Raw genomic sequence first — 9,966 nt, forward strand, 5'->3', positions numbered from 1 at the left:
CAAATAAAATGTGATTTGCAATTCTCAGGTTGTGCTTTTTTTTTTTTTTTTTTTTTTAAGTTGACAACTTTATGGCAACCACAAAGGGACACAGAGTAGTCTTCTTTCACCTGAACTCTACAAGTACCGGGAGACTTGCCAGAGGCCAAGTCACCAGAGGCCCTTTGTGCCCATCTGCCTCAAGGTTCTTGCCTGTAGAATCCCAGGGACGGGGGAGCCTGGTGGGCTGCTGTCTATGGAGTTGCACAGAATTGGACACGACTGAAGCTACTTAGCAGCAGTAACTGCAACAGCCTCCTTAAGAGTCCAGATGAATTGGGAAAGTCTCTTTGTTCTCAGATCTCTTGTATCTGGATGATCTTAAGTTTTACTGGTAGTTGAGCAGGTACTTGCCCCCTCTGAAACCCTGAAGTTACTGGAGTTTGGGGGGCCCAAGTGAGAGAGACTGGAGCAAACCAAACCAGTGGAAAGATAGGGAGAAGGGCTCAGTTGAAAAACACCAAGGAATGTCTGGGGCTCTGTTGAAAGATTTCATGTTCTTCCTCAATTTAGCCACCTTAATAGAATTTGTTGTGATGAAAGTGAAGACACCACATGAGAGCTTTGCTCTGAAGAAAAGGGACAAGACACGTCAAGGGACAAGACACTGAGAAATTTATAGAAGTGGTGGTGCCCAAGTACTCATACTGTCCAGTGGCCCCATAGGAAAACCCACTCATTAATTAAAATGCTTGTCAAGGGGTCACATAAGAATTGGCCACTCAGGCGGCTCTCAAAAAGTCTACAAACAATAAATGCTGAAGAGCCTGCATAGAGAAAAGGGAACCCTCTTACACTGTTTGTGGAATGCAAACTAGTACAGTCACTATGGAGAACAGTGGAAATTCCTTAAGAAACAGGAAAAAGAACTGCCATGTGATCCAGCAATCCCACTGCTGGGCATACACACCGGGGAAATCAGAATTGAAAGAGACACATGTACACCAGTGTTCATCGCAGCACTGTTTACAATAGCTAGGACATGGGAGCAACCTAGATGTCCTTTGGCAGACTAAGAAATGGCTAAGAAAGCTGTGGTACATATACACAATAGAATATTCAGTTCAGTCACTCAGTCATGTCCTACTCTTTGCAAACCATGAATCGCAGCCCGCCAGGCCTCCCTGTCCATCACCAACTCCAGAGTTCTCCCAAACTCATGTGCATTGAGTTGGTAATGCCATCCAGCCATCTCATTTTCTGTTGTCCCCTACTCCTGCCCCCAATCCCTCCCAGCATCAGAGTCTTTTCCAATGAGTCAACTCTTAGCATGAGGTGGCCAAAGTATTGGGGTTTCAGCCTCAGCATCAGTCCTTCCAATGAATACCCAGGACTGGTCTTTAGGATGGACGGGTTGGATCTCCTTGCAGGCCAAAGGACTTGCAAGAGTCTTCTCCAGCACCACAGTTCAAAAGCATCAATTTTCGGAACTCAGCTTTCTTCACAGTCCAACACTCACATCCATAAATGACTCCTGGAAAAACCATAGCCTGACTAGACGGACCTTTGTTGGCAAAGTAATGTCTCTGCTTTTCAATATGCTATCTAGGTTGTCATAACCCTCCTTCCAAGGAATAAGCGTCTTTTAATTTCATGGCAGCAGTCACCATCTGCAGTGATTTTGGAACCCTCGAAAATAAACTCTGACAGTTTCCACTCTTTCCCCGTCTATTTCCCATGAAGTGATGGGACCAGATGCCATGATCTTCGTTTTTTGAATGCTGAGCTTTAAGCCAACTTTTTCACTCTCCTTTTTCACTTTCATCAAGAGGCTTTTTAGTTACCCTTCACTTTCTGCCATAAGGGTGTTGTCCTCTGCATATCTGAGGTTATTGAGATTTCTCCCAGCAATCTCGATTCCAGCCTGTGCTTCTTCCAGCCCAGCATTTCTTGTGATATACTCTGCATATGAATTAAATAAGCAAGGTGACAATATGCAGCCTTGATGTACTCCTTTTCCTATTTGGAACCAGTCTGTTGTTCCATGTCCAGTTCTAACTGTTGCTTCCTGACCTTCATATGGGTTTCTCAAGAGGTGGTCTGGTATTCCCATCTCTTTCAGAATTTTCCAGTTTATTTTGATCCACACAGTCAAAGGCTTTGGCATAGTCAATAAGGCAGAAATAGATGTTTTTCTGGAACTGTCTTGCTTTTTTGATGATCCAGTGGATGTTGGCAATTTGATCTCTAGTTCCTCTGCCTTTTCTAAAACCAGCATGAACATCTGGAAGTTCACAGTTCATGTATTGCTGAAGCCTGGCTTGGAGAATTTTGAGCGTTACTTTACAGGCATGTGAGATGTATGCAGTTGTGTGGTAGTTTGAGCATTCTTTGACATTGCCTTTCCATGGACTATTCAGTTCAGTCGCTCAGTCATGTCCAACTCTTTGCAACCCCATGAATCGCACCACACCAGGCCTCCCTGTCTATCACCAGCTCCCGGAGTTCACTCACACTCACGTCCATTGAGTCAGTGATGCCATCCAGCCATCTCATCCTCTGTCGTCCCCTTTTCCTTCTGCCCCCAATCCCTCCCAGCATCAGAGTCTTTTCCAGTGAGTCAGTTCTTCACATGAGATAGCCAAAGTACTGGTGTTTCAGCTTCAGCATCATTCCTTCCAAAGAACACCCAGAGCTGATCTCCTTTAGGATGGACTGGTTGGATCTCCTTGCAGTCCAAGGGACTCTCAAGAGTCTTCTTCAACACCACAGTTCAAAAGCATCGATTCTTCTGCGCTCAGCTTTCTTCACAGTCCAACTCTCGCAGCCATACATGACCACTAGAATATTACTCAGCTATTAAAAAGAACACTTTTGAATCAGTTCTAATGTGGTGGATAAGACTGGAGCCTATTAGAGTGAAGTAAGTTAGAAAAACATTGATAAAGTTTATTAACACATACATATGGAATTTAGAAAGATGTTAACAATCACCATATATTCCAGGCAGCAAAAGAGACACATATAAAGAACAGACTTTTTGACTGTGGAAGAAGGCAAGGGTGGGATGATTTGAGAGAATAACATTGAAATGTATATTATAATATGTGAAATAGATCGCCAGTCCAGGTTTGATGCATGAGACAGCATGCTCGGGACTGGTGCACCAGGACGACCCTGAAGGATGGGATGGGGAGGGAGGTGGGTGGAGGGTTCAGGATGGTGGACACATGTACACTCAAGGCTGATTTGTGTGAATGTGTGGCAAAAACCACTACAATATTGTAAAACAATTTGCCTCCAACTACAATTTAAAAAAAGAAAAGAATTGGCCATTCCACAATCAAAGCAGTGGTCTTACACTGCTGGAAGCAGAAACTGAGACACACAAGAAAGCTAAAACAATTGTTGAGTTTTAACTCTTCCAGGGGTTAAAACTCACAAGCAGAACACTGGCCCACTACACAATTTCACTGGTGAATTTAATCCATGACAAATTCAACTTAAAATGGAAAACAAACTCTCAAACACAGAACATGGAGCATAAGAAAGCCAGCCTCTAACAATACCCCAGCTTTAAGCCAACATTTTCACTCTCCTGTTTCACTTTCATCAAGAGGCTCTTTAGTTCTTCACTTTCTGCCATAATGGTGATATCATCTGCATATCTGAGGTTATTGAGATCTCTCCCAGCAAACTTGATTCCAGCTTGTGCTTCATCCAATGCAGTGTTTCTCATGATGTTCTCTGCATATAAGTTAAATAAGTAGGGTGACAATATACAGCCTTGACGTACTCCTTTTCCTATTTGCAACCAGTCAGTTCTTCCATGTCCAGTTCTAACTGTTGATTCCTGACCTGCATACAGGTTTCTCAAGAGGCAGGTCAGATGTTCTGCGATTCCTATCTCTTTCATAATTTTCTACAGTCTGTGGTGATCCACACAGTCAAAGGCTTTGGCATGGACATTAATTAGCCATGGGTGTACATGTGTCCGTGATCCTGAACCCCTCTCCATCATCACTCCTTCTGCCATCCCTCAGGGTTGGCTCAGTGCACGGGCTTTGAGTGCCCTGTATCATGCATCGAACTTGGACTGGTAATCTATTTCACATATGGTAATATACTTGTTTCAGTGTCTTTCTTTCCAATCATCCCACCCTTGTCTTCTCCCACAGAGTCCAAAAGTCTGTCCATTGTATCTGTGTCTCTTTTGCTGTCTTGCATATAGGGTCATTGTTACCATCTTTCTAAATTCCACATATATGCTTTAATATTCTGTATTGGCGGAGAAGGCAATGGCAACCCACTCCAGTACTTTTGCCTGGAAAATCCCATGGACAGAGGAGCCTGGTAGGCTCCTCTCCCCTCCCAAAGTCCATGGGGTTGCAGAGTCAGACACAACTGAGTGACTTCACTTTCAATTTTCAGGTTCACACATTGGAGAAGGAAATTGCAACCCACTCCAGTGTTCTTGCCTGGAAAATCTCAGAGATGGTGGAGTCTGGTGGGCTGCCGTCTATGGGGTCACACAGAGTTGGACACAACTGAAGTGACTTAGCAGCAGCATACTGTATTGGTGTTTTTCTTTCTAACTTACTTCATGCAAATAGGCTCCAGTTTCATCTACATCATTAGAACCAACTCAAATGCATTCTTTTAAATAACTGAGTAATATTTCATTGTGTTTATGTACCACAGCTTTCTTATCCATTCATCTGCCAATGGACATGTAAATTGCTTCCATGTCCTGGCTATTATAAACAGTGCTGCTATGAACACTGGGGTACATGTGTCTGTTTCAGTTCTTGTTTCCTCAGTGTGAGGCCCAGTGTGGGTCATATGGCAGTTCTATTTCCAGTTTTTTAAGGAATCTCCACTCTATTCATCATCGTGGCTATACTAGATTGCATTCCCACCAATAGCAATAGGGTAAGAGGGTTCCCTTTTCTTTGCAACCTCTCCGTTGTTTTGTATCTCTGCCTCTGTTGTCATAGAGGATCTTGCAGTGATTTATATCAGAGAGTGTTTTGCCTATCTTTTCCTCTAGGAGTTTTATATTTTCTAGGCTTACATTTAGATCTTTAGTCCATTTTTAGTTTATTTTTGTGTATGGTGTAACAAAGTATTCTAGTTTCAGTCTTTGACAGGTGGTTGACTGGTTTTCCCAGCACCACTTTCTAAAGAGATTGTCTTTTCTCCATTGTATATTCTTGCCTCCTTGTCAAAGATAAAGTGTCCACAGGTGCCTGAATTTATCTCTGGACTTTCAAGTTTGTTCCATTTATCGATATCTCTGACTTTGTGCCAGTATTGTACTGTCTTGATGAAGGTTGCTGTGTAGTATAGTCTGTAGTCAGTCAGGTTGATTCCTTCAGTTCCATTGTTCTTCCTCAAGATTGCTTTGGCTATTGGAGGCTTTTTGTATTTCCATACAAACTGTGGAATTATTTGTTCTAGATCTGTGAAAAATACTGTTCTTAGCTTGATAGGGATTACATTGAATGTATAAATTGCTTTGGGTTGTATACTCTTTTTCACTCTACTGATTCTCATGAACATGATATAGTTCACCGCCTATTTGTGTAATCTCTGATTTCTTTCGTCAGTATTTTATATTTTCTATATAAAAGTCTTTTGTTTCTTTTGGTAGATTTATTCCTAAGTAAATCATTCTTTTTGTCACAATGGTGAAGGAATTGTTACCTTAATTTCTCTTTCTGTTTCCTCATTGTTGTGTAGAAATGCAAGGGATTTCTGTCTGTTAATTTTATACCCTGCAACTTTACTATATTAATTGATTAGCTGTAGTAAGTTTCTGGTCGTGTCTTTATGGTTTTCTATTTAGAGGATTGCATCATCTGCAAACAGTGAGAGTTCTACTTCTTCTTTTCCAATTTGGATTCCTTTTATTTCTTTTTCTTCTCTGATGGCTGTGGCTAAAACTTCCAAAACTATGTTAAATAGTACTGGTGAGTGTGGGCATCCTTGTCTTGTACCTGACTTTGAGGGAAATGCTTTCAATTTTTCACCATTGAGGATAATGTTTGCTGTGGGTTTATCATATATGGCTTTTATTATGTTGAGGTACGTTCCCTCTATGCCTGCTTTCTAGATGGTTTTTATCATAAATGGGTGTTGCATTTTGTCAAAGGCTTTCTCTGCATCTATTGAGATAATCATATGATTTTAATCTTTCCATTTGTTAATGTGGTGTATCACAATGATTAATTTGTGAATACTGAAGAATCCTTGCATCACTGGAATAAAGCCCACTTGGTCATGACGTATGATCTTTTTAATATGTAGTTGGATTCTGTTTGCTAGAATTTTGTTAAGGATTTTTTCATCTATGTTCATCAGTGATATTGGCCTGTAGTTTTCTTTTTATGTGGCATCTTTGTCTGGTTTTGGTATTAGGGTGATTGTGGCCTCATAAATTGAGTTTGGCAGTTTACCTTCCATTGAAATTTTTTGGACGACTTTAAGTAGGATAGGTGTGAGCTCTTCTCTAAATTATTGGTAAAATTCAGCTGTGAAGCTGTCTGATCCTGGACTTTTTTTTTTTGTTGGAAGATTTTTGATAAAGGTTTTAATTTCCATGCTTGTGATGGGTCTGTTAAGATTATTTTCTATTTCTTCCTGGTTCAATTTTGGAAGTTATACTCTTCTAAGAATTCGTCCATTTCTTCCAAGATGTCCATTTTATTGTCATATAAATATGCTGATAATAGTCTTTTATGATCCTTTATGTTTCTCTGTTGTTTGTAGTGATTTGTCCATTTTCATTTCTAATTTTTTTTTATTTGAAACTTCTCCCTTTTCTTCTTGAGAGTCTGGCTATTGGTTTGTGTATTTTATTTATCTTCTCAAAGAATCAGCTTTTAGAGTTGTTGATTTTTGCTATAGTCTCTTTTGTTCCTTTTTCATTTATTTCTACCATAATTTTTATGATTTCTTTCCTTTTACTATCCCTGGAGTTCTTCATTTCTTCTTTTTCTAGTTGTTTTAGGTGTAGAGTTAGTTAATTTATTTGATTTTACTCTTGTTTTTTGAGGTAAGCTTGTATTATTATGAACCTTCCCCTTAGCACTGCTTTTACTGAATTCCATAGATTTGGGGTTGTTGTGTTTTCATTTTCATTTGTTTCTATGCATATTTTTATTTCTTTCTTTATTTCTTCTTTGATTTTTTGGTTATTCAGAAGCATGTTATTTAGCTTCCATATGTTTTTATTTTTAATAGTTTATTTTCTCCTACAGTTGATAACACATAGTTACCACATTATGATCAGAAAAGATACTTGAAACAATTTCAGTTTTTTTGAATTTACCAATGCTAGATTTATGGCTCAGGATTGATTACCCCGGAGAATATTTTGTGTACACATGAGAAAAAAGGTGAAATTCATTGCTTTTGGGTGAAATGTCCTATAGATATCAATTTTGTCTAATTAGTCCATTGTATCATTTAAAGTTTGTGTTTCCTTGCTAATTCTGTTTGGTTGATCTATCCATAGGTGTGAGTGGGGTATTAAAGTCTGCCAGTATTATTGTGTCAGGGTTAATCCTCGTTTCATACTTGTTAAAATTCCCTTACATATTGCAGTGCCCTTTGGTTGGGTACAGATATATTTATAATAGTCTTATCTTCTTCTTGGATTGATCCTTTAATCATTATGTAGTATCCTTCTTTGTTTCTTTTCAGTTCATTCAGTCCCTCAGTCATTTTCAACTCTGTGACCCCATGGACTGCAGCACGCCAGGCCTCTCTATCACCCACTCTCGGAATTTACTCATATTCATGTCAATTGAGTTAGTGATGCCATCCAACCATCTTATTCTCTGTCGTCCCCTTCTCCTCCTGCAGCAGAGTCTTTTCTAATGAGTCAGTTCTTTGCATTAGGCAGCCAAAATATTGGAATTTCACCTTCAATATGAGTCCTTCCAGTGAAAATCCAGGACTTGTTTTCTTTAGGATGGACTAGTCAGATCTCCTTTCAGTCTAAGTGACTCTCAAGGGTCTTTTCCAATACCACAGTTCAAAAGCATCCATTCTTCAGCACTCAGCTTTCTTTAAAAAAAAAAAAAAGAAAGAAAGAAAGAAAGAAATGAAAAAAAAAAAAAAAAAAACACAAAAGTTGCCCTGCACCTTGCTTTCCCTCTCCTAATGGGAACATCGAACAGAATGATAGGGCACACTATCACAACTAGGATGTGAACCACCGTTCAAAAACATCACGTAAAAAAAGCACAGAATCCACGTAAACCTACTTCGAAAAAACGGTAGCCGAAATACGTTCACAAACATGTTCAGGCACAGCTGAATCCATCTAGTAATCTCAGGGCTACAGAACCAAATTCTGTACCTGGAAAACAAATGCATCCTTGTCAGTCAACTTGAATAGAACAGGAACTTTTACCTAAGATAAAATCTAAGAGTGAGGAGACATCAGGTTTGGTGGTATCCTCTGGCTCGTCTTACTCTAATGTACAACTATGCCTGACAAAACCTTTCAGACATCAGAGGCCACCCTACAAGAGGAGGGAGTAAAGAATCCTTGCAGCATGAAGGCTTTTCTCTGTAACCGCAGCCTTCAAACTATTGCTGATAGACATCTGACATTCACAAGGCCGCTGGACTCGACATGACACCTATCCTTGTAGATGTTAACAGAAAGAAAGTGCAAAAGAAAAACCAGGACACGCTCAGGAAGAAAACATCAACAGTTAAATACAGCTCAAAGAAAGTGCTTTCCAAAAAAAGCCAAAAGCAATGAATATCCCCAAGGCTGGTGGGGATATTTCAAAGATACCTAGCCTTCAAAACTTGCTAACAGTCTCCCGGGCATTGAAAATGTCAAATAGCGCACTGTATCTGGAATAAGTTAACAGCACTATTATTTCTTCAAAAATATATTTAGGATTTTTTATTTTTGATATAAATTCTTTTATAGAAATTGGAGGTTAACGACTTTACAATATTGTATTGGTTCTGCCATACCTCAACATGAATCCGCCAAAAGCACGTGAAGTTCACTCCTTTCCGTGAGTTACTGTGAACTCTTTTGTGGTCAACATTTGTGATGCCAGCAATGGGATCCCACGAGGTTCCTCTGTCCGTGGAATTTTCCAGGCAAGGATTCTGGAGTGAGTTCCCATTTCCTCCTCCAGGTGATCTTCCCAGCTCGCATCTCCTCTGACTCCTGCCTTTGAAGGCAGATTCTTTACCAGTGTGCTGCCTGGGAAGCCCGGTGTATTGTTAGAGATCGAAAAACTCTCCCAATGTGGTATCACCTATGAGTAGTGAAAAAGTATCCAATATTGTACAGAGAAGACATGGTAGAATAACATTTTTAAAAGGGACTCTGAACGGTACTAGTGGCATATATATTGTTAGGAGACGTTATCCACATCACTACAGAAGTGCCTTCTGATGAGAACAAGAAACCCACCATATGATCTGGCAGTTCCACTGCTAAGAGGATTTCAGAGAAAAACAGAAAGAAAAAACAAAAATCCCCAAGATTTTGAAAAACACAAGTACGGCAACCACCCACTGGAGGAATGAACAACATCCTAGACAGGAAAGTCAAGAAACTGATGCAGCCCCTATGGAAAGCAGAATGCAGCTCTTTTTCAATTCATTAATTTCTTATTGAAGGAGAATTGCTTTAGAGAATTTTGTTGTTTTCTGCACACATGAGCCCAAATCAGCCATAGGTATACATATATCCCCTCCCTTGGAACCTCCCTCCCATCTCCCTCGCCGGTATGAAGTTCAAAACCAAACAAAACAGTTGCCATCACTTCAGTTCAGTTCAGTCGCTCAGTGGCGTCCCACACCTTGCCACCCCGTGAATGGCAGCACGCCTGGCCTCCCTGTTCATACCATCTCCCGGAGCTCACTCAGACTCACGTCCATCGAGTCCGTGATGCCACCCAGCCATCTCGTCCTCGGTCGTCCTCTTCTCCTCCTGCCCCCAGT

Source organism: Oryx dammah, unplaced genomic scaffold (genome assembly GCF_014754425.2).
Source record: "Oryx dammah isolate SB20612 unplaced genomic scaffold, SCBI_Odam_1.1 HiC_scaffold_40, whole genome shotgun sequence".
In the NCBI taxonomy this organism is placed as follows: Eukaryota; Metazoa; Chordata; class Mammalia; order Artiodactyla; family Bovidae; genus Oryx; species Oryx dammah.